The sequence below is a fragment of the Rhinopithecus bieti genome, unplaced genomic scaffold (genome assembly GCF_001698545.2).
Source record: "Rhinopithecus bieti isolate Rb0 unplaced genomic scaffold, ASM169854v2 scaffold_79532, whole genome shotgun sequence".
NCBI lineage: Eukaryota > Metazoa > Chordata > Mammalia > Primates > Cercopithecidae > Rhinopithecus > Rhinopithecus bieti.
In genome coordinates, this window is record NW_016830370.1 from 1,353,705 (window position 1) to 1,362,119 (window position 8,415).

The 8,415-nt window shown below is 52.4% G+C and overlaps 1 pseudogene; it reads left to right on the forward strand.

The window, feature by feature from the left end:
• The window catches only part of LOC108524360 (wee1-like protein kinase pseudogene), a 16,945-nt pseudogene extending 8,530 nt beyond the window's left edge, over positions 1-8,415 (forward strand).

Consider the following 8,415-nt stretch of genomic DNA (forward strand, 5'->3'; position numbering starts at 1 on the left):
TTTTTTTTTTTTTTTTTTTTTTTTTTTGCCAGATTTCAAGTAGAATGGCTAGGTGGATGAAATAATATGCACATTTGTAAGGCTATAAAGTCAGTGGGTCTACAGGAAGCTTGCAACAAGACCCACACCTTCCAGCCACCTTTGTTACCCATTTTCTTTTTTTTGAGTGGAATGGAGATGGAGTCTCGCTCTGCCACCCAGGCTGGAGTGCAGTGGCATGATCTTGGCTCACTGCAACCTCTGCCTCCTGGGTTCAAGTAATTCTCTTGCCTCAGCCTCCCAAGTAGCTAGGCTACAGGCTTGCATCACTACACGAAGCTAATTTTTCATATTTTAGTAGAGACAGGATTTCACATGTTGTCCATACTGGTCTCAAGCTCCTGAGCTCAGGCAATCCACCCGCCTTGGCCTCCCAAAGTGCTAGGATTATAGGCATGAGTCACTGTGTCCGATCTTGTAGCCTGTTTTCTTACCAGCACACTTCTTTATCAGAAAAGGATAAGTAGGATTTCTATCTCTCATCTTTGCCTGTGATTTCCCCGTTCCTGAGTTTCTGTGGCAATGCAGACAATCAAAGAGTCCCCCCTAAGCTCTGTCAGGGTGGCTGTGAGGATTGCATATAATGGATATCAGTGGCTCATGGCAGGTCCAGGGCAGCAGCTAGTGTAGCTGCCCTCCTACTTCCTGCCCACAGTGAACCCCACAGTTTAGTTGAGGTTAGAAAGTCCTCACTAGGCTGCTTGGACCCAGGCCCTATGGCCCATGCGTGAGTCAGATAAGTCCCTGTCTTCCAGGAGCTGGCAGTCTGTTGGGGAAGACAAGCAGGTAAATGGAGAATCTGAACTTGTAAAAAGAGCTGAGAAAGAGGATGTAAGGAAGGAGACCACCCTTCATATTGTCTTTTGCTCAATTTCTGCCCCAAAGAAAGAAGCAAAAACTAAAAGGCAGAAATGGAATCCACAGGCAGACAGCCCAGCACTGCACCTGGGCCTGGTAGTTAAAAATCCATCCCTGGCCTAACTGCTTGTGTTATCTATAGATTTCAGACATTGTATGGAAAAGCACTGTGAAAATCCCTGTCCTGTTCTGTTCCATTCTGATTACTGGTGCATGCAGCCCGCAGTCATGTACCCCCTGCTTGCTCAATCCAGCATGACCCTCTCCTGTGGACCCCCTTAGAGTTGTGAGCCCTTAAAAGGGACAGGAATTGCTCACTTGGGAAGCTCGGGTTTTGAGACATGAGTCTTTCCAACACTCCTGGCCGAATAAAGCCCTTCCTTCTTTTTTTTTTTTTGAGACGGAGTCTCGCTCTGTCACCCAGGCTGGAGTGTGGTGGCCTGATCTCAGCTCACTGCAAGCTCTGCCACCCAGGTTTATGCCATTCTCCTGCCTCAGCCTCCCGAGTAGCTGGGACTACAGGCGCCTNTTCCATTCTGATTACTGGTGCATGCAGCCCGCAGTCATGTACCCCTGCTTGCTCAATCCAGCATGACCCTCTCCTGTGGACCCCTTAGAGTTGTGAGCCCTTAAAAGGGACAGGAATTGCTCACTTGGGAAGCTCGGGTTTTGAGACATGAGTCTTTCCAACACTCCTGGCCGAATAAAGCCCTTCCTTCTTTTTTTTTTTTTGAGACGGAGTCTCGCTCTGTCACCCAGGCTGGAGTGTGGTGGCCTGATCTCAGCTCACTGCAAGCTCTGCCACCCAGGTTTATGCCATTCTCCTGCCTCAGCCTCCCGAGTAGCTGGGACTACAGGCGCCTGCCACCTTGCCTGGCTAGTTTTTTTGTATTTTTTAGTAGAGACGGGGTTTCTCCGTGTTAGCCAGGATGGTCTCGATCTCCTGACCTCGTGATCCACCCATCTCGGCCTCCCAAAGTGCTGGGATTACAGGCTTGAGCCACCGTGCCCAGCGCCCTTCCTTCTTTAACTCGGTGTCTGAGGGGTTTTGTCTGAGGCTCGTCCTGCTACAGGTGCAGATGGGGAGCGGGGGTAGGCAGGACTCTGGAGTTGTGACCCTGACCAGCAGAATCCAGGGCACCAGGACAAAGCACTTCCAGGTGCTGCATTCTTTTACCAGATCTGAATTCTCATCCCTCTTAAGGGTGGCTCTCAGTATCCATCTTCAGGCCCTTGCTACAGGACCCTGCGTGGTGCTCACAGAATACTGAGGCTGCCACACCTGTGGGAGGGTGGCAGCAGGAAACAGAAGCTTTCTGAAACCTGATGCCAGTAAAAGAAACAGAAGGAAGGGCAGAGGGAGCCAAGAAACTGCCCAGGCCAGCCCTGGATGTGGAGGAGGCTCCACTGTGAGCCACAGCAGGATCCCAAACTTTGTGGGTGCAGGGATAAGAGAGTGTCAGAGGGACTGGGAGATGGAGCAATGGCCTCTGCTGAGGAGTGAGCCCTCCTCACCAGAGGCCATGAGGCTCCTCCCTTGGGGTTCCAGGCTGGATTCTACCTTCTCTCTTTAGTCCTCTATTCTAAACCCATCAGAAGTGCTTTGCTGCTACAAAATAAACTCCAGACTGGAACGTGGCATCAAGGGCCCTCACCAGCCTAACTCCAAATTGGCTTTCCAACCATCTCCCCCTCCTGCCCTACACTTCTAACCTTCCTGTTCTTTGCTCACACAAGTCCATCCACCTGACACACCTTCCCCTAAATATTTTCCCTATTTCCCAATCTCCAGGCCCACCTCTGCCTCCCAGAAGCCTTTCATCCTGAGACTCCTGGGCCTGGAGATTTACCAAAGTGTTGTGCATTTTCCCAATTGTAGGATTGTTTACGTGCCCCCAGGTACCCACACATGCCCCACACACAGTGGCACTGCATGTCATGGGGCATTGTTTCACTCCCCCATTGCCTTTGTTCTGTTCCCTCCGAACCCCCCACATTTGAGACAGTTAATTAAAAACTTTATTTTGCCAAGATTGTGGATGCATGTCTGTAACACAGCCTTAGGAGGTCCTAACATGTGCCCAAGGTGGTCAGAGCACAGCTGGGTTTCATACATTTTGGGGGGCATAAGACATCAGTCAACATATGTAAGACGAACATTGGATCGGTCCAGAAAGGTGGGACAACTCCAAGCAAAAGTGAGACAGCTGGAAGTGGGAGGGGGTTTCCAGGTCATAGGTAGGTGAGAGACAATCCATTGCCTTCTTTTGAGTTTCTGATTAGCTTTTTTAAAGGAGAAATAAGATATGCATTTATCTCAGTGAGCAGAGGGATGACTTTGAATTGAATGGAAGGCAGGTTTGCCCTAAGCAGTTGCCAGCTTGAATTTTCCCTTTAGCCTAGTGACTTTGGGGCCCAAGATATTTTCCTTGATTGGGCCAGGTCCTCTGCCACTGGGTCTTCCTCAAAGATGCTCTGCAACAGGTGGTGGTGTCCTCATTTGATGGATGAGAAAACTGCCTTGGAGATGTGAAAATCCAGGGAACAAAGCCAGCGTCAGTGTGGGTCCTCCCACCTAGTCCTGCATCACTGTCACAGTAGCCCTGGCACCCAGTGTGAGGGGCCAGAATCGGTCTCCCTGCTTCTGCCCGAGGACCCTGCAGTCTATTCTCAGCTCAGATACTGGGCCAAATTGGGCTGTTGGAAACCAGTATCACAGCCTTCTGGCCAAATTGAGCTATTGGAAACCAGTATCACAGCCCTCTGGGACTCTGAATAGTGACAACCTTCACACTGGTCTGTGGAGAAGGGGGACTTGAGGTTTGATCTGGGCCTTCCTTTCCTTTCTAACTTTTTCACCTCTTCCACTCCTTCCCCCATGCCCTCTGCTCTGGCCAGTGTCCCCGGGGCCCCTGCACTGCCTTCCCTCTCTCCGAATCTCTTCCCTGGGCTAACTCCTCACCTCCAGGATCTTTTGTGACCCTCTCCCTCTCCCATCACCAAACTGCAGTTCGATCCCCTTTTGTGCCTCCTGCCTTCCTCTCTTTCTCTCCTGTCATTGCTTCTCCCTCCTGTCCCAGTATTAACCCAGGGTGATCTAGGGGTCTGGAGGTGTAGGCTTGAAGGGATCCTGAAATAGCCACACACAGATTTATTAGACCCTCTGCAATTCCTAAAGGGTTAATAATGGAACCTCCTATCCCCAAGGTGAGGAATTTCCCCCAGGAAAGGTTACTTAATGAGTAGCAGGTGTGACCAAGAGGCACCACTGTATCAGGCAGGCACTGAAGGGGCAGGAAGCACAGAAACACCACTCTCTCTCTCTCTCTTTCACATCCACTGATCTGTGTCCTAACTGAAAGCCCACAGCAGGGATGATGACTTGCTCAAGGTCACCAGCACTTTGGAGAACACTGAGCCAGGGCCACAGAGGGAGACAGTCTCCTGACCAGTGTGAGCCAGTATCTGCTTCCAAGTGGCAGTGGCCTCACTGAATGGGGCTCCTTGTGCCCAAAGGCAGGGTGCCTAACCAAGGAGCCACATGAGTGCCAGCTCTGCCACTCTAGCCTCCAGTAGGCTCCATTTTGCTTCCTGGTCTTTTTCCTCTTGGGTCCAACTGTCCAGTTTCCTCACCCACTGTTCAGACCCCATCTTGTCCCGGCCACTAGAGGCTTGGCTGTCAGGGACCCTCACAACTCAGGCCTCTTCTGTGTTTCCTTGGCCCCCCTGGGCTTCTGTTAGCCTCTGAGTGGGCTGGCGAACCATTCCCGTGGAAGTCTTTACATTAACCCAGCCCCTCTCAGTCAGCAGTCTCCCCTGCCACTCACCCAGTTGCTAATTATTTCTCCGTTGCGTCTTTCTCTACCTAACTGAAAATTAATGTCTGATTCCTCTTTCTCCCTTGCATAACCTCCGTGAAAAATGTTGGATGCCTTAACCCCAGAAAGTTTTCTGCCTGTATTTCCTTTCCCACCTCCTTCTCCCAGGCACTTAGACTCCGTCTTTCCATTCACATATATGTCCAGAGCCTACCATGTTGTAGTCCTTGGGGATATAGCAGTGAACCAAACAATGTCCCCACCCTGTGGGAGCTTGAGTTCCAGTTGGGGGAGACAGATAACAGACAAAATGAATAAATAATGTATATAGTGTGACAGATGGTGATGAGGACTATGGAGTAAAAGAGATCGGGAAAGGAAGATAGGGAACCCCTGGGAGAGGAGGTTCTGCAATTTTAGAGGCAGCTATGCAGCTCTCTGGAGGAAGGGCAGTCCAGGCAGAAAAAACAGCAGGTGCAGGGGGCCTAGGGAGCCCCTATGTTCCAGGAACAGCACAGGGTCAGGGTGGCCAGAGGGAAGCAAGTGAGGGGAGGTGCGGTGGGAGGCAAACTCAGAGGGGTGATGCTTGGACAGCATGGGCCAATTCTCCAGGACCTTGTGGGTCATCTTAAAGCCTTTGGCTTTTACTCTGATGAGACAGGAAGCCAGTCCATGGTTCTGTGCAGAGCACTGATATGATTTCACCTAGTGTTGGGTGGCAAAGGGACTTCAGGGGTCAACAATGGAAGTGGAGACCAGTTAGGGGGAGAGGGATGAAGGGGACTCACACCAGGCAATGAGTAGTCATGGGGGATGAGAAGCAATTGGATTCTTATGTCTTGAAGGTGGGGCCCACAGGAGGTGGGTGTGAGAGAGGAGGTGAGGACAGTGGCCTGGATCACTAACTGGAAGGATGGGGTTTGGGGAGGAGCAGGTCTGGGGAGGAGGATGCAATGTGGGCAGCCTGTACACAGCATTTAGAGCTTTCTCTCCAGCCGTGTACTTGCCCCTGTGCCTTTGCACACGTTGGCCTCTGTGCCTGGAAATCTTTCCCTTCCCTGGAAGAAGAGCTTTAACTGCCTTCTCAAGTGTACCTTCTGTGAATCTGTCCTGTCCGCCCTCATCCCCTCTATCCCTCTCTTTGCTTCATGCACATACTGGGCCTCATGCACACTACACAGCCTTGACCATATTGTGCCCCAGAAGGTGCCCCAGGAGTCAGGACAGCGTGCCATCCATCGCTGATGGCTGTGTTTCTCAGAGTGTCCGCACACAGTAGGGCTCAGAGAGAGACTGACAGGGGACCTGGCTGGACTCTAGCTCTCTTCTTTACAGGTTCGGCCACCTTGGGCCGCTCACCTTGCCTCCATGGGCCTCCGTTTCTGCATCTGTCAAATCGGTGTGCGCTTTCCCCTTCCCTCGCGAGGGTCCTGTGGGGATGGTCCCACTCCAAGGATCCTGAAAACCCTGGTTGGCACGCCCTGTGCTGGGAGACGACAGGCTTTTCTCGCCTGTCCCCTGCTTTGCGCTGGAGGGAGACGAAAGAGCTGGGCAGACGGAACAAGAGGGAACCTGCCGACGATCCGTCATTTCCAATGCACTTTACACACGTTTTCCCATTAATCCCCTGAACTCTCAAGTGCAGCCGGGACTGAGCTGAGGGCTGGCGATGGCGGCTGTGAGTGAGACCTCGCCCTTGGAACAGGAGGCAGAACCCGGCTGCCCCGCTTGTGTGGCCCGTCCCGCCGCTGCCCGCATCCCGCGCGCCCGGAGCGCAGCGCAGAGGAACCGCCAGGGACCTGCACGCGGCGGACAGCCCCTGGGCCTCAGGGTCCCGACCTCGCAGCCAGGCTCTCCTGTCCTAGCCCCGAACCCGGGGCCATGCGTTTCCTGAGCCGCAGCCGCCGCCCGGGCCGCCTGCACCTTGCGGCACAAGTTGGTCTCGCCCTCGGCGACTGCGCGGAGGAGGAGCAGGAGGAGGGAAGGGAGGACTCGGCCCTGCAGGGGACCGCTGGCCGCTGCCACCCGCGTGGAGCCCCGCGGAGCCCAGGAGCTGGAGGAGGACAAGCGGCTGGGGCCCTGCCCAGCGCCGAGGGGCGGGCGGAGGGCCCGGGGCGACTCACGGGACAGGGCGGGTCGGCTCCTCGTCGCAGGTCGAAGCCCGGCGGCCGCCTGCTTCCTGGGCGGCTCTTCCCAGCCGGGGCGCTGAGGCCCTGGGAACGCCTAGTGCGGGGCTGCGGGGCGCGCCGGGCACGGAGAGGGAGTCTGCTGGTCCTTGTGGGACCCCCGGTGCCCCGCGCAGGCCTCCCGCAAGCGCCACACACCCGGAGAGTCTGTTCACTTCTGCTTAGTTCCTTCTTGAGAGACACAGAAATATCAGGAAAAGGGATGTGATCCACGACACATTCCTCCAGTGAATTCTCACCTTTTCCCTCCGGATTCTGTGTCGCGTCATTGCTGGGACAGCGTCGTGGTAGAGCGAGCAGGTGCTGGGATTGACTCCTGTGGTGAAGACATGGAAGCCAGTGGTGATGAGCTTGAAGACGAAACACCTGCTTAGAGAATTACAGTTACTGAAAGCAATGTGAACTCTCGGCCTACGGCAGAATTTCATGAGCCAGAGAAAATGGGCTCTGCAGAATTTGATTCTGTTTTTAACAGCGTGGAGAGGCCGGATTTATGCCATTAAGCGATCAGAAAAGTCACTGACCGGCTCTGTTGATGAGCAGAACCCTTTGCGAGAAGTGAGAAGAGCTCACGCAGTGCTCGGACGGCATTCGGGTAGTTTGACACTCGTCTGCTTGGGCAGATGCTCCTATGCTTCCACAGAATGGATATCGTGATGGTGGAAGGTTAGTTGATGCTATAAGTGAAAATTACCGAATCATGAGTTACTTTAAGGAAGTAGAGTTGAAGGATCTCCTTCTGCCTGTTGGCCGGGGCTCGAGGTATATTCATTCAATGTCTTTGATTCACATGGCTAAGGAACCTTGTAATATTTCCATGTCTCAAACCTCAATCCCCAGTGCTGCCTCTGAAGGAGATCAGGACGACTGGGCATAATTCGTGATTGTGGGCATGTAACAACGATCCCTAACCCACAAGTTGAAGAGACTGATGGTCTTTTTTTTTGTTTTTTTGTTTTTTGCAAATGAAGTTTTACAGGTGAATTATAGCATCTACCAAAGGCAGATATCTTGCACTTGCCCTCACAGTTGTCTGTGCTGCTGGTCTGTGCTCTTCCCAGGAATGGAGACCAGTGCCATGGAATCAGAGAGAATAGATTACCTCGGATACTACAAGTGCTTTCCCAAGAATTTACAGAGTTGTTCAAAGTTATGATTCATCCAGATTCAGAGAGAAGACCTTCAGCAATGGCCGTCATAAAGCATACACTGCTGCTGTCCGCTTCTAGGAAGAGTAGAGAACCACTATGTATAGGATTGAATGTAGAAACGTTCAAAAATACACTTTTACAAAAAGAACTCATGAGAGAATAGATGGTAAAAGCTGCAGCTGAGGAAGGAGCACTCTTCACTGATCAGAGGCCACTAGGTCCACCACGCAGAGGAACAGAACATCTTATCAGAAAGAAAACAAAGTGCTCTGTCAGCCTTCCAGTATACTAAATTACTCATTTCCCACCTACTCACCCTGCAAAAAACACTATGAGAAAAGCAAGCTAGGTCGAAATCACTAA